Source organism: Macrotis lagotis, chromosome 1 (genome assembly GCF_037893015.1).
Source record: "Macrotis lagotis isolate mMagLag1 chromosome 1, bilby.v1.9.chrom.fasta, whole genome shotgun sequence".
In the NCBI taxonomy this organism is placed as follows: Eukaryota; Metazoa; Chordata; class Mammalia; order Peramelemorphia; family Peramelidae; genus Macrotis; species Macrotis lagotis.
Window position 1 is genome coordinate 407,408,370 of NC_133658.1, and position 24,994 is coordinate 407,433,363.

General features: G+C 35.3%; 2 pseudogenes; both read right to left on the reverse strand.

The window, feature by feature from the left end:
- Window positions 1–1,147: 1,147 nt before the first annotated feature.
- On the reverse strand, window positions 1,148–3,017 carry LOC141503496 (butyrophilin-like protein 9; annotated as a pseudogene).
- A 10,823-nt stretch (window positions 3,018–13,840) lies between these two features.
- Window positions 13,841–22,541, reverse strand: LOC141503565 (butyrophilin-like protein 3; annotated as a pseudogene).
- Window positions 22,542–24,994: the final 2,453 nt, after the last annotated feature.

Here is a 24,994-nt window from a genome sequence, read left to right on the forward strand (position 1 = left end):
TAAGAAAAAAATTTCAAACTTATTGGGAGAAAAAGTATCAAACTTATTTTTTATTTATTTATTTTCATCTATATGCACATGTATATTTTTAAGTTACAAAATTTCCTTCCACCCTCCCTTCCCCTCTCCCTCCCCTCAGTGGTTAACAGTCAGGTTAACACTGTATATACATATTTTTGATAAACATGTTTACAGATTAGTTATTTTCAGTTTGAGGAATCAGGATTAAAGGAAAGAGATACATAAGAGATAGTTTTTATAAAGTGTTCATTAGATTCTGAAATATTTTTTTTTGTTTTGATTTACTTCCTCTGGATGATGATAACATTGTCTATCCATAGCCATTGTAATGCAGTTGTCCTAGCTCTCTGAACTTTGGAGAGTAACTGCTTCCATCAAGGTTGTTTATCTCACATTGTTGTTGTTAATATGTACATTGTTTTCTTAGTATGCCAAACTTTTGAAAAGAAGGACTTTCAGAATTTTAGAGCATAGCACATTTGGAAGATAGTAATAGTGCATCCCTAAATAGTTCAAAAGGATTTTTTACATTATATTATTTTTTGCATGATCTATTGTGGTGATTTAAACTAAATTGTCACCTGGATTGCTCTAATCTCTCCCCTGTTAAAAGTTTGCCCATCCTTGACAAATTAACTATGTTCATTGGATAAATTTATTCATATTCTAGAAAATTCTTTGTACAATATCTGGAGAATCAAATATTGCCCTTACAAATACCTTCCCCCAAGTAGGATTTGAGATCCCTCTGCTGTAGGGAAAGGAAGAAATGTTAGAATATAAAGGAGAAAGGATCTAGTTTGGAATAGGTGCTGAAGTTTATAAGAGTTGAATTTATCTTTTTTAAGGCCAAATAGCAGATGACCAATACCAAGGTCCTCTGACTCAAAATTTAGTTCTTTTTCTGCTGTCACACTTTCAAAAAGTACTTGGATCTCTGCTAAGAAAGGAGCTATGGGAAAAGTGCTTTGAAAACCCTCTAGACCATGTGGTTTGAAGTCTTTGGAAGGAGGAGAGAAGCTAGAAAGGAGGTATCCAGTTGTCTGAAGGCTGGGATCCTCATTATTGCTGACCTGAGAGAAATCATCTTCAGAAGGCTCAGTATAAAAGTGATACTGAATGTTCCTTAATCGCCATTTTTCCAAGGACAGAAACATGGGTAAAGGACTTTCTTATCAAAATTGCCATAAGTGAATGTGTAGATATGTGATCTTTCAGTTACATTGAAGAAGGCCACTTCCCTGACCTTAAAGCTTAGGAAAACTCCTATTCTATGGGAGTTCTACTAAAAGAATGAGGAACTTTCTACTTGGGTTGAATATAAAATACTCACATTCATTCCACAACCCCCAAAACCAGTAGCCTTTGTCAGCAATTAATGAAATTTTCCTTTCCTTCTTGTTTACATCACTCCAACATACCCCCAGGTAACACTTCTTCATCTCTCCAACCTCTGCTTCCCAATAATGATCATCAGAGAAAAATTTCTATGAGGCCACCACATATGTAAACAAATCTTTTTTACAGTTTCAGGCCCTTGAGCATTTTTGTGTTTTTTAAATATAGGTCACTGATTTCTGATCTTCTAATACATGGCATCTGGAATGAGCAGTATGTGGATCCAGAGTAACTTCCACTGGGAGGAGAAAGAAAGAAAATAGGGAGGGAAGAAATTAGAGCAATTAAGTGAGAGAGAAGAAAAGGAAGACAGATAAGAAGATAGGGAAATAGGAGACAGAAATTGAGACCCAAAGAGAAAGACAGGGAAGTGTTGATAAGGGAAAGAGAGAGAATACAACAAAAGGAACAGAAAGATAAAAGGTATAAGAGAAAGGGAAACTGGAGGAGGGAAGAGAATGAGATGAGAAAAGAGGAAGTTTTCCATCTGAGAACAAGTATGTGCTCTGCTGACCATTTCCTTACATCAGCTTTTTTTCCCCTCCTTCCTTATCCCTTGTCATTATTGCATAGTTGAAAACATGTGTCCAAATTCCCTTTAGCAGCTATTTTTGCTTTCCCTTCCCCAAATTAAGTCTGTGGAAAATAATGTAGGAAAATTAAAAACTTGAGGACTCATATACAAGGAATTTCTACATGAAGAAAATGTTGAAAAGAAAGATCAAAAAACCACCTCTTCAGGGAAGAGAGACCTGATTCAAACCAGGATCCATAAATAAGTTGCTAAGGGAATTTTAACCTTTGGTGGTCTGGTGAATCCTGTGAAACCCTTCTCAGAACATTTTTTTTTGAAATGCATTAAATAAAATACATAGTCTTACAAAAGAAAATAGCTTATATTGAAATAGACATTAATGTACTTTAAAAATACAATTGACTTCTGGTTAAGATGGCGGAGAGAAAACAGGCACAGTTCTAAAATCTCCTGATCTTTCCCCATACATGATATGAAAAAAAACCTCTTAACAGAAATCTGACCCACAAAACCCAGAAAGAAAAGCCAGGAGAGGGGCAGCTAGGTGGCGTAGTGGATAAAGCACCGGCCTTGGAGTCAGGAGTACCTGGGTTCAAATCCAGTCTCAGACACTTAATAATTACCTAGCTGTGTGGCCTTGGGCAAGCCACTTATCCCCATTTGCCTTGCTAAAACCTAAAAAAAAGCCAGGAGAAAGAACATCTACTTCAGGATTTGCCTTCCACAGTTGTGGGTGAATTGGGGCACAGAGGGTGGACTCTGTCAGGAGCACAGGACAGGAGAGAGCCTGGGAGCCTAGATCAACCACAGAACAGCCTTATTAGTGTCAGGGCTGGAGCATGGGAGACTGAGGGCTGGAGAACCAGACCTGCTTGATCAGCAGTGGAGCTGGAGCCGGGAGACCATAGGGGCTTGGGTCAACTAGGGAGCAGAGGCATTGTTGTTGGTGCTGACCCTTGGGAGCTTGCCTACAGGGCTGGGGAGAGAGTTCCCATGCGGGAGAGCTGTGGACATCATCCCTGGGCTCCTCTGGTCTGCAGGAAATCCAAGTCAACACCTCCATTTCAGCTGAAGCCTCTTCCCAGAACAAACACAATTATGGACCTTCTGCCCCAGGCTAAGGCCTAGCAGAAAAACCTGCTCATCTGACAATGGGGAGAATGATGACCTCACCCCAGGGTATATTCACCATTGATTGAAGACAAAAATATTACCAGCTTCAATCACTCCCTCTAGGCCAAGGAAGAAGGCCTCAATCAAGGTCACAAACACTCCAGAGAAAGCAAGCAGCACCCCCATTGGTCAGCTAGAGAAATTACACTGTGTCAACCTCTGGCACCCCTTACTGGTCAGCTGGAGGTATTACACTCAGTGGATAAAGCCTCTAAGGATCCCAACACCAAACACTTGTGAACCATCCCCTCCCCAAATCAAGGTCTTATCAAAATGAAGAAAGATCAGTGGAAAGGAGGATCCAAAGAAAAAATTCTTGGAAGGAAAAGACTCTAAATCAGAGAGACCTTGAACCTCTGAGGAGAATATTATCTGGTCTCCAGCACAGAAAGACTTCCTTGAAGAAATAAGGAAGGATTTTAAAAATCAATCAGAAAATTGGGGAAAAGAAACCCAAGAGAAGATTAACACCTTGGAACAAGAAAACAAATCATTGGAAAATACTATTGGACAAAAACAAAATGAGACTAATTCTCTCAAATCCTCAATTGGACAAATACAAAACGAGAATAGTTCTCTCAGATCCTCAATTGGGCAAATGTAAAAAGAAAATAATTCTCTCAAAACCTCAGTTGGTCAAATGGAAAGCTCTTTCAAGAATAGAATTGGGGGCAGCTAGGTGACACAGTGGATAGAGCACCAGCCCTGGAGTCAAAAGTACCTGAGTTCAAATCGGCCTCAGGCATTTAATAATTACCTAGCTGTGTGGCCTTAGGCAAGGCACTTAACACTATTTGCTTTGTAAAAACCTAAAAAAAAGAATAGAATTGACCAATTGGAAAAGGAGTTGCAAAAAGTAAATGAAGAAACCCCTTCTCTAAAAAAAAAGAATGTAGTCTGCAGAAACTAATGACTTCATGAGATAGAAAGAGCTTGTTAAAACCAAAAAATATAAAAAATAGAAGAAAATGCAAAATACCTCATCAGCAAAACCACTGACCCTGATAATAGATCGAGAAGGGGCAACCTGAGAATCATTGGTCTTACTGAAAACATTGAAAAGTAAAAAAAGCCTGGAACTAATATTACAGGATTTAGTGATGGAAAATTGCCCTGATATCATGGAACCAGAGGAAAAAATAGTTATCGAAAGAGTACATGTATCCCCTCCAGAAAGCTCCTAAAATAAAAACACCAAGGACTGTTTTGGTCAAATTCCAGAACTATCAGATAAAAGAGAAAATCCTGCAAGCAGCCAGAAAGAAATAATTTAAATACCAAGGAGCCACAGTAAGGATTATGCTGGATCTGGCTACATCAACAATAAGGGATCAAAGAGCCTGGAATGAGATATTCCAAAAAGCAAGGGAGCTTGGAATGCAGCCAAGAATCCACTATCCAGCAAAGCTGACCCTCCTTTTCTCAGGAGAAAAGATGGACATTTTAAAAAATGGAAGAATTCCAAAAATTCCTGATGAAAAACCCAGAGCTAAATAAAAAATTTGGACACAAACAAGAGGTTCAAGAGACACATGAAAAGGTTTAAAAAGGGAGGGTTAAAGAAAAAAATTGCTATCCAATAAGATGAAACTGGCTATATCCCAGTATGGGGAAAATGATTCTCATAATTCTTGATAATTGTAACTTTAACAGAGAGAATATACCTAGCCATAAGTGATGGATACTCAGAAATTTCTATGACTGGAATAGAATGATTTGAAAGCACTTTCTCCCTAAAAAGGGGGACAGGAAGAAGATGGGAGGAGTGAGGGGCCTGAATGGGGTAAATCTCATTACATTAAAAGGTACAAAACACCTATGGTAATAGAGGGGAAGAAGGGAGTAGATGAGAAACACCTGAATCTTCCTCTCATCAAAGTGAGCTTAAAGTTTACTTATACACACACTCAGTTAAATTTTAAAAAAATCTTACCTTTAAAGCATTAAAAGGGGAAAAGGGGAGGGGGGATGGAGACAGGGAAGGGGAAAAAAGGGGAAATAATGGAAGGAAGGGAAGGGAAAAGGAGAAAGGAGTAAGAAAGGGGAGGGGGTGGATATAGGTGGGCAAATACACTGACAGAGGTGGTATTCAGAAACAAAATACTGGGTAATATGGATAAAGGGAAAAAAGGGGGGGGAATTAAAACAGAGGGAAGATAAGGAGTAAATAATTATAACTTTGTGAATGGGATGATCTTTCCCTTAAAGCATAAGTGAATAGCAGAGTGGATTAAAAACCAGAATCCTACAATATGCTGCTTACATTAAACTCATTTGAAGTAGAGAGATACATATAGGGTAAAGGTAAAACACTGGAGCAAAATAGCAGGGGTAGCAATCCTTATCTCAGACAAGGCAGCTGCAAAAATAGAAAGCATTAAAAGAGATAAGGAAGGAAACTATATCATCCTAAAAGTTACCATAGACAATTTACAGATGAGGAGAGCAAAGTAATCCATAGTCATATGAAAAATTGCTCTAAATTATTACTTATTAGAGAAATGCAAATTAAAACTTCTCTGAGGTACCACCTCACACCTCTCAGCCTTGCCAATATGAATAGAAAGGAAAATGATCATTGCTGGAAGGGTTGTGGGAAATCTGGGACACTATTACATTGTTGGTGGAGTGGTGAACTCATCCAACCTTTCTGGAGAGCAATTTGGAACTGTAACCAAAATCAATAAAAATGTGCATACTCTTTGATCCAGCAATTACCACTACTGGGTATATATCCCAAAGAGATGATGGGAAAAGGGTAAAAACATCACTTGTACAAAAATATTCATAGCAGCCCTGTTTGTGGTGGCAAAGAATTGGAAATCAAGTAAATGTCCTTCAATTGGGGAATGGCTTAGCAAACTGTGATATATATATATATATACATATATATGTATATATATACATATATATGTATATATATATGTATGTATGTATGTATATATGTCATGGAACACTATTGATCTATTAGAATCCAGGAAGGATGGGAATTCAGGGAAGCTTGGAGGGATTTGCATGAACTGATGCTACGTGAGATGAGCAGAACCAGAAAAATTGGACATCCTAATAGCAACATGGGGGCACTGATCAAACTTGATGGACTCTCTCATTCCATCAGTGCAACAACCAGGGACAATTTGGGACTGTCTGCATTGGAGAATACCAGCTGTATCCAGAGAAAGAGTTGTAGAGTTTGACCAAAGACCAAGGACTATTACCTTTAATTTAGAAAAAAACTGATATCTTATTGTCTGATCTTGCTATCTCTTATACTTTATGTTTTTCATTAAGGGTATGATTTCTCTCTCATCACATTCAATTTGGATTAATGCATACCATGTAAAGATTGACAAATTGCCTTCTGGGGGGGGAAGGAAGTAAGATTAGGGGAAAATTGTAAAGCTCAAAATAAATAAAATCTTTAAGTACAAAAAAAAAAATAAAGTTTCATAGGCACTACGTAAACTTTCACTGACAATACAAAACTTTAAAAGACTGTCTGAAAGGATCTCTAGAAACTTAATGTTTCAAGCTGAACTCTGTCCCCAGTGAGGAGTAATTTAAGTGGGAATTTGGACCTATTTTATCCAATTGTATGCCAATAAATTTGATAATCTGAGTGAATCGGATGAGTATTTACAAAAATATAAGTTCTCAAAATAACAAAAGAGGGATTAAAATACTTAATCTCATTTCTGAAAAAGAATTTGAAGAACCTTAGTTTCTTTGAGTATAGAAGTCATATAATGAAAAATGCTATCCATACCTAGAGAAAGACTCATTAATTTTCAGAATGCATATTGAAATAGACTTTTTAAAACTTTATTCATTCTTCTTGAGTTTTCTTTTTTTGGTGGAGGGGGAAAAGAAGTCTACATTTTGTTTCACAACATGACTTATAGAAATGTTTTGCATGACTTCACATTTATAACCTATATCAGATTGCATACATTTCAATGGGGGAATTGGGGTGATAAGAGGGAGAAGTTGGAAATCAAAGTTTTGAAAAAAATATTAAAAATTTTTTTTCTTGTACCTGGGGAAATAAATGCTATACAAGAATTTTTTGTGAAAAAGAAAAGCATAAGAATCAAAAGGAAATAAAGAGTTTAAAAATTAACAAAAAAAGAGTATAGAAATCAATGACTAAATTTTAATTGTCATTTTAGAAGATGCTTCTTTTTATAGAATTGGAGAGAATGTATGTTTTTATTTTTAATATGTGAGATCTATGGTAATGAATTGTGGAAGAGGAAGAAGATGTGAAAATTATTTCTTCTTGAGACCATTAATTTTTATTTAATGACAAAATATTATAAAGATAATGAGTACTGATTTTGGAGAAGCTATTAAGAATGACAGCATAAGAGGGACAAAAGACATTGTATTTCTGGCATGACCAAAGATAATTGGATAGGAAAGAGAGAAATAAGATAGACAAGTCTTCTTACTTGATGAAAACATTTTTAACCCTTATCTTTGGAAGAATAAGAAAAATCTTGAGAAGGTTTTCCTTACATCACATTTTGCTTTATTTGATATCTTGAATAAAGGATGTATGACTATGATCTCAGAAATGAAAAGAAGTCTAGATTGAAGGGATGGGATAATTCTGTGAAAGCTAATATACTAAAATAATTTTCTATGTGTCTATTTTATTATTGATTCAATGGTTAACAAATTAGAGATGCAGTCATTTTATTATAAATTTAATCTTGCTAAAATGAATTATAAATTACTGCTTATGAAGAAAGATGTTTCTCCATATTGTTAAATAACATCTACTTATCAGAAGCCTCAGAAACTGTTGGGTTAGAGGATGTAGGGTTAGTAATTAATTAGAAAATGTGCACTTATTCTCATAATTTAATCTATAGCTCCAGAAGATATTGACACTAATAAACAACTCCATCCCTTAACCCAACATTTTCTTCCATTGTTCTCTTCCAATTTAAATTGAACCTTTTACTTCACCTGGCCTCATACCACTTTCATTTTACACAACAGTGAAGATTTTGGCAACCAATTGCAGTATTCCTCCCCATACTATTTCTTCAGAGTCAGGATAAAGTATGAGGAATAAGCAAGAGAGAAATAATTGTGTTTGGGGTAGGAAGAGAAGGAAATCAAGATTATGAAAAAAAAAGAAATCCAGTTTCCTTTATTTTTCATGGCTTCAATCCATTCTGAAAACAGAGAGCTAAATGGTATTTCGGGGACTAGGGACAAGCAAGGGCAAGTACGGAAAGGGGGCTTGAGAGTAGAGTATGTGAATGGAGGAGGGAGAGGAGAATTTGACAGCAGGAAGTTTTTCTCTTACCTATCTCTATCATTTTTTTTAAGTCTGAAAGGAATGAATTAGAGATAAGATTGAGAAACAGAACATTTTCAAAAGAAAACATGACACAAAATAAAAAATATTAAAACTAACCCAGCTTTTCCTTAATTTTCTCTAAAAACAAAGAAAAGCACAAAACTTAAATGTGAAGCATACATTGCTTGGATCAAGGGTTAAAGAAGTGGAGAATGTGTTAAAAAATTTTTTTCTTAGAATGAGTATATCCCAGAAGGCATTTCTCCAGGAATGGTTGTGACCTAAAGAGAAAAATAAAATTAATAAAAGAAGTAAATTACAGTGAAAACTCACAAATGGTTTTGCAGGCCTCTCCCCTCTTCATTGCTGTTACCTTTATTACAATAGATAGAAAGGAAAAACCCAAGGGCAGCCCAGACAAGGAACAACACCTTAAGGAAACCACAATTCCAGTGGGAGTTTTGGAAAAACTGATCTGTAAGCTAGTCCCATGTAACCCCAAAACAAATCAGAGTCAGTCTCAATATTTTGTTTTCAGAAAGATATTGATAATAATAATATCATTATAATGATAACTGATAATAATGATAATGATCAAGACAATGATGATAACAAAATGTTAATATGCTCATGAATTATTACAAGTAAGTTATTCAGAAATGACATGGTATACTAGAAAGTAGAGTCAAATTATCAAGGGAGATGGTTTCAGAAATACCTGTAAAAACTTATATTTACTGATTATACAAAGTGAAGTGAACAAAACCAAGAGAACATTTTGACATGTAACAGCAATATTGTAGCAATAATGAACTGTGAAAGATTTAACTTTTCTGATCAATAAAATGATCCATGATAATTCCAAAAGCTTCATGATGAAAAATGCAATCTACCTTCAAAGAGAGAACTAATGAAATCTGAGTGAAGACTGAAGAATACTTTTCCCCTTTCAATTGCCTTTTATTTTTGTAACATGGCATATATGGAAATATGCAATGCTTGGTTTCATATGCATAATGGGTATCATATTGCTTTCCTTCCCAATGGATGAGGTAGAAGCATGAAGGAGAGAGAGAAATTGAAACATGGAAGTTAATATGCAACCTATATCAAATTGTTTGCTACCATGGGGAGGGGAGGTGAAGGGAAGTTTGTAGAAAAATGTGGAAATCAAAAGTTTGCTAAAGGATGAATGTTGAATGTTCTCTTTTCTGTTCACTTCCCTTTGCCTGCCCCAACTATCTAGGAACAGACAAAAAGATGCTGAATCACTGGCAGTGGTGGTGGTTTCCAGACCTCTCAGACCAGGGATTAAAAAAGGACAACTTGGAAAGTCATTAGGAAAGCTCTGATACACCTGGATGAGAGTAGAGCACAGTCTGTTCCCAATCCCAGCAGACCAGAGGCAGACCATGGGAGTCACACAGTAATTGCTTTCAGAGCACTTCTATGCCCAAAGATAAAAGAGAATTGGGGGAGATTGCAGTGGTCTCTTTGCTATCCTTGAGGACTCTGTTCTTTTGCCCATTCTCAGATCTAGGTTGCAGTATGATATCCCAGTCCCAGGAAATGAGAAGAAGCACAACAGAGGTTACTGCATTAGCAGATCGGAGACTCACCCACAGGCCAGAGCACAGGACAAGAAAGTAATCAAAACATCTCATAAGACCTTGAAGCATATGAAAACTTGCAGGTTCCTGGAGGTATCTGTGAAAACAGCTGCAAAAATCCTCAAAAGATTGGAATAGTGTTTTCTGCACCCTGGAAGGAAAACCCAACTTAATAGAGTTAAAATTAAGTCATAAGTTGGGGAAATGAGCAAACAACAGAAGAAAACAAATTCAGCCATAGCTAGTTACTTTGGCCATATGTAAGATCAAAATGCCCACTCAGAAGAAGATATCAAAGTGAAAGCCTCTACATACTAAACCTCTAAGAAAAATTTGAATTGGGCATAGGCCATGGGAGAATTAAAAATGGACTTTGAAAATCAAATAAGGGAGGTAGAGGAAAAATTGGGAAGAGAAATGAGAGCAATGCAAAAGCATCTTGAAAATGTGGTCAGCAGCTTCCTTGAATGAGAAAAAATTACTGAAGAAAATAATATTTTAAAAATCAAATTGGAACAAAGTGATACAAAAAGCTAATGAAAAGACTAATGCTTTAAAAAGCAGAACGGGTCAAATGGAGAAGCAGATACAAAAGTTCACTGAAGAAAATAATTCCTTAAAATAAAGAATAGAACTAAGTGAAACTGATGTTTTTGTGAGAAATCAAGAGACAATAAAATCAAGAAACAATAAAAAAAGAATGAAAAATTAGAAGAAAATGTGAAATATCTCATTGGAAAAGCAACTGATATTGAAAACAGATGCAGGAGGGATAATTTTTTTAGTATTGAAGCATTAAATATTTAATTGAGACAGAAGTGAATATCAAAACAATATCAGCTGCATTCTTAAATGTATACTGTGAACTTTCACTTTCTGCAAGAGGAGTTTGGACTTGGGCACCTTCAGGGTAATGACTCCAGTAATAAAGACAAATTTCAGTTTTTTAGGATTCCAGGGAAACACTGGGTCCAAGTATGGCATCTCTCACTTCTCCTCCTTGCTTTTTTTCCATGTGTTTTTATTTTGTTCTCTCTCCTTTTCCATCTCTAGTCACATGGTCTCCATGTAGTTCCCGGATTGGTATTGTCAAAGTTTAATAATTTCTTTTTTTTTTTACATTTTTCAAGGCAATGGGGTTAAGTAGCTTGCCCAAGGCCACATGGCTAGGTAATTATTAAGTGTCTGAGGCCAGATTTGAACTCAGGTACTCCTGACTCCAAGGCCAGTGCTCTATCCACTGCACCACCTAGCCAGCCCCGAAGTTTAATAAATTTCTAAACTATATTCCTGGTTTTAAAAAAATGGCTGATTTCTTTTGACAGTACTCAGCCTTCACTTAACTGACCTTTGCCAGTAAGGGAGAAAGCAAGATTCAAGAATATCTTACTCTATGGTATTATTATTATTATTATTATTATTATTATTATTATTATTATTATTGTTGTTGTTGTTGTTGTTGTTTTGTTATAATGTTATCTTCTATTACTTTATTTTTTAAAATTCTTTAATTTATTTACACATTACTAAAATATTCTTGTTTAAGATTAAACATAATACCCCCTCCCCCCACAAAAAATATAAAACCTCATGAGAAATAAAGTGAAAGAAAGAGAAAAAAATGTGTTTCAGTTTGTGTTCTGATACCATCAGCTCTGTTTCAGGTGGATCATATTATTTATCATAAGTCCATCATAGGAGTTACTTTCATATTTTTCCACAGTAGCTATTGCTGATTGTAATTCCCTCCATCCATTCCTCCCATTACTATCTATTATATTTTCCCTCTTCTTTCCCTCTGTCCCTTTTCAAAAATGTGCTGTGGGGCATCTGAGTGACACTGGATAGAGCCAAGAGGCCCCAAGCCTACATCCCATCCCAGAGACCTAAGCAACCACCCAAACCTGTAGTCAAGGACACAACACCCAATCCTACCACCTTGTAAAAAGCCAAAAAGAAAATGTGTTATATCTGAGTATCCTCTCCTATGATCTACCTCACCTCTGTCACCTACATCTTCCTTCCCCTTGCCCATCCCACCTTTTCTCCTTTTTCCTCTAGGTGTCTATACTCTATTGAGTATATATGCTGTTTACTCTCTGAACCATTTCCAAAGAGAATGAAGGCTCCCTCATTCCCCTCACCTTCCCTCCTGCCATACTATTGCAAAAACTATTTCTCAAGTCTTTTACATAAAAGATCGTATTCTATTCTACCTCTCCTTTCTCTTACTCCCATACATTTCCCTTTCACTCACTGACTCCATTTTTGCCATATATTGTATCTTCAAATTCAACTCTTTCCTGTCCCTTGTCTACATATGCTCTTTCTATATGCTCTATTAAATGAGAAGGTTCATTTGAATATTATCAGTATAATCTTTCCATGCAGGAATACATGTAATTCATCATCATTAAGTCCCTCATAATTTACCCTTCTCATCCTCCCTCTCTATGTTTCACCTGAGTCCTATACTTGAAGATCAAACTTTCTGTTCAGCTCTGGTAGTTTCAACAGAAACATTTGAAAGTCCCCTATTCTACTGAAAGTCCATCTTTTCCCCTGGAAGAGGATGTTCAGTTTTTCTGTGTAGTTGATTCTTGGGTGCATTCCAAGCTCTTATGCCTTCTGGAATATTATATTCCAAGTCCTATGAGCTGTTAATGTATTTGCTGCTAAGTCCTGTGTGATCCTGACTGTAGCTCCATGATATTTGATTTGTGTCCTTCTGACTGCTTGTAATATTTTCTCTTTGACTTGTAAATTCTGGAACTTGGCTATAATATTCCTGAGGGTTGTTTTGTTTGTTTGTTTTTGGATCTCTTTCCAGGGAAGATCAATGGATTCTCTCAATTTCCATTTTACTCTATGCTTCTAGGATATCAGGGCAATTTTCCTATAGAAATCCATTACAAATGAAGTCAAGGCTGTTTTCCTAATCATAACTTTCAGGTATTGCCATAATTTTAAAATTATCTTTCTTGGATCTGTTTTCCAGATCAGCTGTTTTTTCAATGAGATATTTCGCATTTTCTTCTAATTTTTTATTCTTTTGGTGTTGAACCATTGTGTCTTGATTTCTCACAAAGTTATCAGCTTCCTTTAACTCCATTCTACATCTGAAGGATTTGTTTTCCTCAGAAAGCTTTCTTATTTCCTTTTCCATCTGGCAGTTCTGCTTTTTAAAGTATTCTTCTCCTCAATAACTTTTTGAACTGTTTTATCCATTTGACCTAAGCTGGTTTTTAGCATGCTATTTTCTTCAGCATTTTTTTGGATTTCCTTGACTAAGCTGCTGACTTCATTTTCATGTTTTTCCTGCATCTCTCTCATTTCTTTTCTCAAGTTTTCTTCTACCTCTCTTATTTGATTTTCAAAATCTTTCTTTGAACTCTGTCATAGTCTGAACCCAACTTCTATCTTTCTTGGAGTCTTTAGATGCAGAAGCTTGGACTTTCTCATCTTCACATTGTGTGGTTTGGTCCTCAATGGTACCAAAGTAATTTTCTATGGTCAGGTTCCTTTTTTGTGTTTGCTTATTTCCCATCCTATGCCTGGTTTTGGGGTGCTTGCTGAATTTTTTAGTATTATTGGGACACCTCCCCCCACAGTATGTGAGGCTCTGACTGCTCTTCTGGTCTGTTGAATGAACACAAGTCCACCCCTTGCACTGGAGTTGTGAGAGGGGTCCCTTCTTTATGGGGGCCCCAGACTGGAACCAGGGTCTGAATATGGTTAAATTTCCTCAGCACTCTCCCTCCAGTCCCTTACCTTCTGTGCGCTGAGCACTTATGTAGCAGCTGTCAGGTGGGTCCTGTTGGGAGGCTCCACAGGGCTGCTTCTTTTTCTTGGCATCTGGGCTGTGCTGAGGGCCACAACTGTGCTGAGGAAAGCCATGCTGGCCTGAGTTTCAACTTGCTCTGGCAGAGCTGATCTTCCAAGTTGTGCTTGGTGCTCCTTGGGGTGGCAGGACAAGAAACTACTTCTGCTGCCTGGTGCCCTGGGGCTGTTTCCAGGAGTCTGAAGTTCCTTTGCTAGGCATGCTGCCACCTCTCCAAGCTCATGGAACAGAGACTTCCCACTATTTTCCAGGGTACCTTGGGCTGGAGAATTGCTTCACTTTCTGTGGGTTCAGTCTCTCAAATATTTAGTTAGAGTCATAATTTTAAGATATTTGAAATATTGGAGAGATCACCTAAGAGATGCCACCATCTTGCCAAGAGGAATAATTTGAAAATTATTGGACTACCTGAAACCCATGACCAAAATAAAAAGAGCCTAGACATCATTTTTCAAGAAATTATTAAGGAAAACTGCCCTGTCATTCTAGAAAAAAGAAAGTAAAATAGAAATTGAAAGAATGCACCAATCACTGCCTGAAAGAGATCCCAAAATGAAAACTACCTGGAATATTATAGCCAAGTTTAAAAACTCCCAGATCAAGAAAAATATCACAAGCAACCAGAAACAATTCAAATATCATGGAGTCATAGTGAGGCTAACACAATATTTAGCAGCTTCTACTTTGAAAGATCATAGGGCTTAAAATATGATATTCCAAAAGGCAAAAGAGTTTTGTTAAAAACCAAGAATCAACTACCCAGCAAAACTTAACATACTCTTTTAGGGGAAAATGTGAATATTGAATGAAATTGAGAACTTTCAGACTTTGCTTAGGAAATGACCAGAGGTGGACAGAAAATTTCATCTTCAAATACACAACTCAAGTGAAGCATAAAAGAAGTCAACAGAAAAGGCAAATTTATAAGGGACTTAATGATGTTGAACTGCTTATATTCATGCATTGGAAGATGATACTGATAACTCATATGAACTTTATTATTTATTAGGGTAGTTAGAAGGAGCATATATAGACAAGGTATAGATGGGAGTTAAATTTGAAGGTATAATTTATTAAAAAGAAGGAGTTAATGGATGAGGAAAAGAATGTATTGGGAGAAAGGGAAAAAGAGAGGTAGAATGGGGTAAGTTATTTCATATAAAAGAGGCAAGAAAAAATTTTTGCAGTGGAATGAAAGAGGGGCAACATGAGGGGGGAGTGAGTGAGCCTTACTCCCATTGCAATTGGTTTAGAGTTACCCATCAATTATATATAGAAATCTATCTTACCTTAGAGGAAAGAGGAGAGGAAAGGGATGGGAGAAAGGTGGAAGGAGACAGGACATTGGTAATAGAAGGGTTCTCCCCCCTTCTATGGTTGGGAGAAGTCAGAAGCAAAACAATTTTGATGAGAGACAGGGTGAACAGAGGGAGAGAATAGAATAAATGAGGTTTGGGGAGTAGAATGGAGGGAAATACAGCTATCAATAATATCTGTGGGAAGAATATTGATACAAGTGTATCTGATAAAGACCTCATATCTCAAACATAGAAAACTGAGTTAAATTTATGAAAAATAAGAGTGATTTTTTTCACAAGAGGTTATTAGTTCAATATATTTAAATCAATAAAATAATATCCCAACTCATCAATGAAACTATCTTAGACCTTTTAGATTGACTAATATAACAGAAGGAGAAAATGGCATATACTGTAGGGGATGTAGGGAAATGCAGACATTGATGCATTGCTGGAGGTGTTGTGACATGATTCAATAATTCTATAGAGTAGTTTGGAACTATGCTCAAAGGGCTATAAAAACCATGTCTACTTTTTGGCCTAGTGGTACCATTACTAGGAAATTATTCCAGACTAGACAATATATGGAAAGAGAACCTATATGTATAGGAATATTTATAGCAACCTGGTGAGAGGAAGCTGGAAATTGAGGGACTGTCCATCTTTGGGGAATGGCTGAATAAATTGTGGTATGTAATTCAGATGAAATTCTGTACTGTTATGAGAAAACTTATATGAACAGATGCAATGACAAATGTACTGTATAGAAAGTAACAACAATATTGCAGGATAATCAGTTGTGAAAGACCTTTTCTTAGAAATGCTGTGTCCCAAGAGAATTCTGAAGGACTTAAGATAAAGACTATCCATCCCACAGACAGAGCTGATGGTATCTGAATAAAGATAGAAGCATACTGTTCCACTTTATTTTTTTGAGGCTTCTCTTTTTTGGGGGGTGTCATTTACTTTTACCCCTTGACCATTTTGACAATGCTTTTCATGACTACATATTTTTAACCTATTAAGTAACTTGCTTTCTCAATGAGGGTGAATGGGGTGGGAAGAATGGAGAAAATTTAGAACTCAGGGTTGCAGAAGTGAATGCTGACAGTTTTTGCATATAACTGGAGGGAAAATAAAATAAAATGAAAATAAAAATGAATGTTAAGTAAAAAAAGAAAGAAAAAGACCATCTTTTCTACCATTGGGAAAATTGAAATAAGACCATAAGTGATTCTCTTAGTGTCTAAGTTGATATTTGAGCCTAAGTCTTCCTGACTTCAAGTCCAATATCCTTTCTATTCCATCATGAAATGTCATCATTGTTGCTTACTATTTATTGCTTACTTGACTTTCAGTTTTCTTTGTAAATGAGAGATTGAACTAGATCCCTAAGATTATAGATTATATGATCACAAATCCAGAGGTTAAATGGAATAGTTCATCTAATCAAATCCCCTCATAGTATAATTAAGAAAAGAGAAAGAGAAAGCATCAAGATTTGGATTCTAGTGCTAAGAATTCAAATGCAGTACTATTTCTACTGAAATATAACCCTATGAAATAGATTGCACTGTTCTATTCTGATTTATATAGGAAGAAACTCAAGCAAGGAATAGTCAACTATTTTCTCTACTTGAAAACTAGATGATAAATTCAATTGTTTTTAAATATATTTCCTATATTTTTTTGCTCTTTTAAGTTGTGATACCTTGAAAAAAAGATTCCACTCCTGTGGTAGACTCCTGTGGTTTCTTTCTGAAGGCAATCAAAGGTTTCCAAAACATATTTCTCCTATGCTGTGCCACTCATTGATATGTACTTTCCCTTCTTGTTTCCTTATTTATCTTTCAATACCTAAAAATTCTTATAGGGAATCTCTGTTAAAGTGATAATCAGTATTTCCCCCCACAGATTGTAAAACTTAATTTTAAGAGATATTACATGTTTTATTGTACTCAAGAATCTTTGCCACTGATGTCAAATACCATTGGAAATCTTGTCTGTCTGTTTTATTTTTGCCATGCTTGATATTAATCATCAGAAATTCAAGAACTATCTCTCTTATTCTACTCTATAAAGAACCTTCTTTTATTTTGACATGGAATTAAGAACCACCTTATTGGAGAGCCTTTAATACAGTGTTTTATCCTATTAAATCTAATATTTTATAAAATATCTTGTGTTCGCTATAATTTTAAGCAAATGTGACTATAAAGATGAATAGTGTTATTGGGAGGACTTGTCATATTTTCATCTAGGATGTCTTCATGCACATAGGAATTTAGAACTAGACCTCGGATTTCATTGGTTTGGGCTATTAACATTCACAAAACTCCCTCTACTCATTTAGATACTCACCTACTCTAGAATTTACAATACTAGAAATGTGTCTTTGATCATTAGGAGGGTACCTTGCTCAAGGTCACAGAGCTTAGGGTAATACAATCTGGGACAGAGTTGGAAAGCAAACCTATGTCATTCTAACTCCAGGATTGTGTCTAAATCCCCTATACCATAACTGTCTCTTCTACAGATTACCTTCAAGGAAAGTTTAGAGAAAAGGAGATAGGCATATATATTTATAGTCATGAATTTTTTTCATCATTTTGATTAGTGATCATAAGATCCAAGATTTTTTTGAAAAAAATTGATATTCTCTCTTCTTTGAGATATCTGTAAGATCTCCTCTATTTCTATTCAATTTTGTCCATCTAATCATACCATTTTTATTTTTAGGTCATTTTTACTTCTATCAGCATTTTTATGTTAGGTTCAAAAAGTGCTGTTACACTACTCTCTCCAAAATGGAGAAAAATTATTTGTTACAAGCATCTGTTAATTTTTTCCCACCAAAATGGGAATGAAAAGTCCCTCAAGTGCTAATATCAGATAATAATAATAATTTACATTTATACAGGCTTTGCTATGTGCCCAAAGTGCTATTTTTAAAAACTATTATCTGATTTTTATTCTCACAACAAGACTGGGAATTAAGATTGTGTTCATTTTACATATGAGAAAACTAAGGGAAACAGAGTTTAAGTGACTTTCTCAGGCTCACACAGATGATATGTGTCTTAGGTTGAATTTGAACTCAGGTCTTCTTGACTCCAGACCCAGTGTTCAATCCATTGTACCACCAACATACCCAATGAAGATTTTTGTTGTATTTAAAGTCATAATAAAAATTACTCCACTGACTTCTTTATTTCCTTTTTCAAGGAGATCCTTTGAGCCATTCTTCCATTTGAGTATTACCAAAGACAGGAGGAATTAGACTTCAGGGAAAAGGGATAGATGGATCTATGGGGGTTTGTTTGTGAGTGAAGAACTCATCAGTCACTGACTCAAGGAGACAGAAAAAGACATAAACTTTGATTCATAAATTGTAAAAAAAGTTTACAAGTTATTACAAGTTAACCATTTAACCACAGGTTAAATTCTTTGGAGAAGCAGCTAAATACTGAGTTTCTTAAAAGACAGACTGATAAGCAGAAGTTGAAGTTAAGAAAGACTAAAGTAATAAAGAAGGAAAAAGAAAGGGAAAGGAAAAAGAAGCTTAGATCAACATAGATTCAACTGCATGGAACTTGAGCCATATTGGTCTAGTAGCATGGGTTATATCACATCAATCTAGATTAGAGAGAAGAAGAGAAGGATCAGTTTGGCCAGAAGTCAAGCAGAATGGTCCACCTGGGCAGATTTTTGCTGAAATGCATTTCTGTAGTAGATGGGACAAGGGTGGTGCTTGGCTCAAGGTATTCTCCAATAAGCAAGAACAGTCTCCAGAAAGTGGCTAAGAAAGCACTCACTGCACCTGTCCACTTACTGCCTCGAAGTAATGTAGTTTGAACTCTGCCCCTAACCACACACACAGTTCAGTTCTGTGTCTACTTCCTTTTTTCTTCAGGTTTCACTTAAAAAGTAAACTATCCAGTTCCATCCTCAAATGTTCCTGGGATTATTTTTGATCAGATGGAACTTTACTTAATTTTCTTTATCTTGTTTTTACTTCAACAGCTTCTTACTTTTAATAAGATAATAATGCTTATAATCTTCCACTATTCTCATTGACACAGTTTAATGAGCCCATTTTTACTATCCATCAGTGCTGCCTTTGTCTTCCATATATTTTCTCTTGATAAGGACAACAAGTATTTGCTGTTCAGTGGATTTATAGGCGTGTTTGATGTTTTCTCTGTGGTCACTGCTGAACACCAATTAAACTTTCTTAGAAAATAATGATAATGTTTTTAATTAATCAATTATATAATTACCCACTTGGCATTTAAATTTCTGACTCCCTAATTTTCAAAACTTCTTATATTTTACTCCCTTTCACATACTCTCTGATTAAAAGTGACCAGCCTACTAAATGTTCCTCACATAAGGTAATCCATTCCCCAATTCCTCAGCTTTTCCTTCATTCATGTAATCTTTTCTCTCCTAGTCCATCTCCTAGCTTCCTTCAGGATTCAATCAAGTCTCATCTTTTGTGAAAAAGCCTGTCCAGTACAACCTTTTTCTTCAAGTTCCTTCACTTTGAAAGGAATTGTGGGACAAATAACTACAATTATTTTGTAACATCTTGATGGACTAATCAATCCTCCAGCCATTTGATAAAGTAATAATAGATAACTTCCATACCCTATTGAAGAAGAAATTAAGTCTAATAAACTATGCAAGAACTCAGTAAAGGCATGCTTTCTTTGGATCAAAAATTTTTCAGTTGTGTCTAAAGGAATTTCTTTCACAATTGCAAATGTTTTTGGTTAATACCCTTTTATCCAGTCTTTGAGTAGGATATTCTCTTACAAAGAATCCTGCAATTTATATTCCATTTCTTCTTTGACTAATCCTTCTCATTAGTCCCCTTCCCTCTCCTGTGAAATGCCTTAGTTAAATAATCTAAGTTACCACACAATGATGTTGATTGGAAGTGTAATTTACAAGATGTGAAAGATTCTAAAAAATTCCAAATCTTTACCCTAGGAAACAAAAGTCACTACCAACAAGAGTTGAATTTCCTACAATGTTAAAAAAATTTTTTGTTTGCTTTCATTTTTCCTCCTACCTTTGACACCCAATCATAAGACTTCTATTGAACTGTATAAAATCACTCTTCTCTTAGTTCCAATAGTTCCCTAAAAGAATAAGTGGAAATTCAATTTGTAATTATGCTAACAAAATTATTAAAATGCTCATATTCCTTGATCTAGAGCTCTCCCACAGGGAAGTAAAATAAGAAGGAAAGGTCGCAAAAAGCACTAAAATATTCATAACTATATTTTTTGTGATAACAGGTAACTGAAAATTATTTCATCTCTTTATCGTTAATTTCATTTTGACATGTTTAATCTATGTAATCTTATTTTTTGCTTTTAAATCATTTTAAATCTCTTTCAAAATGGATGAAAGTCAGGGGTTAATTTACTGTTACTTAATCACTACCCCATCGGACTTAAAGCAAGTGATAAGAATTTCCATAATTCAATCAATAATAGGTCTTAAGCAAAGTATAAAATTGCTTTGGAAGTTTTTTGACAAAGTGAAATAAAGATAGTAAAGACGTCTGTTCTAGCTTGCTGAAGAATTTTATCATTCCCTCTGGGTTTTGTATACAAGTATCCCATTAACTAGAATCAAAGAATTCCAGAAATAGAGCAAGTATGAGTTTTTTTTAACAATGTTTCTGATTAAAAATTGCCTCTTCTAGGATTTTAGTTTACTTTGTTCTCTCCCCATTTTGATTAGAGGAGGAGCACTGGAGTTTTGAAAGATCCAGAGAATTTATTCTCATCCTACTAGCAATTCTCTGGGACTGCATTGAATGATGACAGTGTTACATACTTTTAGAAGGATGTTTTACATGACTGAATCTTATTGTACTACCTTAATAAAAGCAAAATCTAGTGAGGCTGATTAACTAAATTGATGCAGTTGTTAGCTTCTCCTAAAATTCTCCTAATTCTCATCACAGTCACCAGTTGTATTCTAATTAAAGTAATAATTCTTTTCATTGGTCATAAAAGTAATTGTTTCACTGCCTAGGTAATGTAGTCAAGTCATGTATTTGACAAACAAACATTTTTGTACTCCTCTTCTCTGAACCATTTGTGACTTTATATTTTGAACCTAGTCCCCCCTCAGCCTTTGGTTCTTCACAGGGCCACAAATCTATAAAACAAAGCCAGTCAAATATTTTAACAAATCATTTTATTTCCATTTCTCCACTCTACTCACCTGCTATCTGTACTATGAATTTCTTCTCTTATTTGAGTATAAGGTTCAGGATTGAACATAAGATGTTCTTATTCAAATGTTCTTTTATAGTAAGAGTTATTTCTATTAAATAGAAACCATAATCATTTTTGTACTGTATGGTTTGGTGATAAATGTTGTCCTGGATGCTGTTTCCATTGTATATGAGGCTGAGGAAGCCAACCAGCTGATTGATACACCAGCAAGATGTCTCCATCTCTTTATCCCTCAAGAGAGATGAAAACAGTTGACACCGGAGCTGCAGAAAACAAGAGACAAAATTAAATCAAAAGGCATATTTCAAGGATATTGAGAAAGAGAGCATATATAGACCTGGGCTAGTTTGTGGATTTATTTGTATCCCTTTTTATCAAAGAGTGTGAAAATATGGCAGCATGGCCTCTTCAGTTACATGTTCTAGGTAAGTGAGTTTAGATATAGTCTTTGGTCTTTGTTCAAACTCCACAATTCTTTCTCTGGATACAGATGGTAGCCCAAAATTGTCCCTGATTGTTGCACTGATAGAAAGAGCAAGTCCATCAAGGTTGATCATCACCCCCTTGTTGCTATTAGGTTATATAATGTTTTTCTGGTTCTGCTCATCTCTCAGCATCAGCACATGCAAATCCTTCCATGCTTCCCTGAATTCCCATCCCTCCTGGTTTCTATTAGGACAATAGTGTTCCATGACATACATATACCTGAATTTAGATATAGATGATGAGAATATTGCATCATTGGAAAAATAACTTACTTGCTACTTTTAGCTCCCAAGGATACTGCTGGTAAAAAAGTTTGGAAACTAAACCAGCATCCATATATTGCCATATCTGAAGGGGTTATATTCTTAAGTTTTAAGGAAATTGTCTCTTCAGTGATAGCATATTTCATAAACTGGGTTCTTCCTTGATATCCCTGCATTTATCTATCTTCTGCTTCTTTCCCATCCTCGTATAGAAACAGCACAGAAGATAATTAGTTCCTGAAGATCCTCATTTCCATGTCCTCCAGACTCATAGAAAATGACATCTTCTCCCACCAATGCCTGAATAGGTTCATCTGAACCAATAACCTTAAACTGACCCATAGGGATAACCAAAAAATGTCTCCTAACATGGACATTTGTCAATATAACGCACAGGATTTGAATTAGGTACAAAATGGAAGGTTTCATATCACCCTTCTTGATTTTCAGGTACTTTATCCAGGTACTTATCCACTGACAACAAACAAGGGTAATGAGTTTAGAATTGTATGTTTATAGCATGAATTGACAAAACATTGCTATTATAAGGGGGCTTTAGATGTCATATAATACAACTTTCTATTATATGCCAGAATTTCCTATGCAATTTTTCTTAGAGGTTATCATTCAGATCCTATTTGCTCATTACTAGTGATTGAGAACTTCACTATATAAAAAAATATTCCATTCCACTCTGGGATAGCTCTAATAATAAAAAAAAACTATTCTTTATGTTGAATTAAAACCACACTCTAACTTCTGCTCATTGGTCCTAACTTGCCTTTTAAAGATTTTCAGACTAATTCTACTTTTCTCTTTCTCATAGTAGCCCTTCAAATATTTTAAAAATATAAATTGATCAGAAGTAATGAAAGGATTGTGACATAGACCAAAGTAGAGAATGCTCACATTGTTATAATCACATTTCAATCCAAGAATGGAAGGAACCCTGAAGAATTCCATTTACTGTCATTATTTTTATACCACTGTTTTTTTAGAAGAGATAAGACTAATAATGCTCATATATAATCGGATGTTAATGGGAATGAGGGAGAAATGATAAAATTTCTGATTTTTTTCCCTGGGAGCAGAGTAAATTAGATAAGCAATAGAACTTATTTTACATAATTTTAAATTTCATGTTCTTATTTCACCCAAGTTCAAAAGTTCACCTAATTAATCACAATGAGTTTAAAGTTCACATTATTTTTCTCCCAAAGTTTTAAAAGCACTGGAGAATATGATTGTGAAACAATGGTCTATGAAATCTGAAACATGAAAAATGGAAAATGGACATATACTTTCCACAAGTCCACAAATAAAATGAGAAAGAAGAGCTTGAAAAATATAGTGAGTTCTCCAAGAACCAATGTAGATACGTTTGGATAGATATTGCTAAATTGTCCTGTTTCTCAGGAATCAAAGGATCCTGATACCTAATGTCCCATTGTGTACCTGTGTGGATGTAGAGCAGAAGGAACTCTTAGAGACAGAGAAGATGAGTCCTAACTAATTAAATAAAAGATCTTTGAAATTTACATATATTTTAATATGTATCAATAAAGGTAAGGAGCAGGATCTAAATTGTTGTTATAGTTGCTGCTGTTGCTGTTACTGTTTTCTGAAATATACTTGGTGAAGAAAATACTTTTCATGTATACCTACAAATAAGTATACACACAGATATTGAATTTATATCTATATTATTAATCATACTATACATATTTATATTTATCAGATTTTTTTTCTCTGGAGCTGTAGAGAATTTGGGAAAGGAATATCTTCAGAGTTTCTGACTAGAATAAAACAATTTCCACTTATATTCATTCTGAGTCAATCAGGACCCAAAAAATGATCAAATGGGGCTTGGCCTAGGAACTACTGTGCTATAGGAACTACTGTGTGCATATCTTCATAGGCCTTTGGACATAGTTCCATTACTCTTCATAATAGTCAAATCAGCATACCATTTCACCAACAGATCATTACTATCTCAATCAACCCTTCCTTCTAATAAGCTAACATCCTACAGTTTCATTTATCCCCCTGTCCCTCCTACTTTCCTAATGGTAAGATATACCTTCTGTACACAACTGTGTATATTATTCCATCTTTGAGTCAATACTGATGAGAGTAAGGTTTATGTGCTTCCCCCCTTAATTTCCCCATCTTCCCCTCCACTGTAAAAGTTCTTTCATTCTTCTTTTATATCAGAAAATAGATTCCATTCTACCTTTCCCTTCCCCTTCTCAAAGAACATTCTTCTTTCTCATCTCTTAGTTTTACTGTTATATAACTATCCCAACATAATAAATTTATATCTGTACCCTCTCTCTATGTTTACTAACTCCCTTGCTAATAAGAAAGTTTTTAACCCACTGTTTATATATACTCCTAATTGTTGTCAACTTTTGTCTTTAAGAAGCAAAAGACCTTCCTGTTTGTCTTTCTGGAGCTTGTGCACTGCCACAGGATGGCATCAACATGTGGCGGGGTGGGGACAGTTCCCATGTTTAGTCATTAGCATAACTGATGACAAAAAAGTTCTGAGTCAGGAGGAGCCATTAAACCTGACCTAATGAAATTCCTGATAGTACCTCTCTGCCCCTGGTGAATGCATAACTTGAATTGAGGGCTACTCCTTTATTGGACAAGAACAGAAGCAGATTTCTCAGATCCTGCCTTCTGATTTATGCAGTTGATGATAGGAAAATTGGTTTGGGAAAGCAGATTTAAGGATCAGTGTGTATTTGTATGACAAAATTACTAGTTCATATTTTTTTATATAGCAAAGT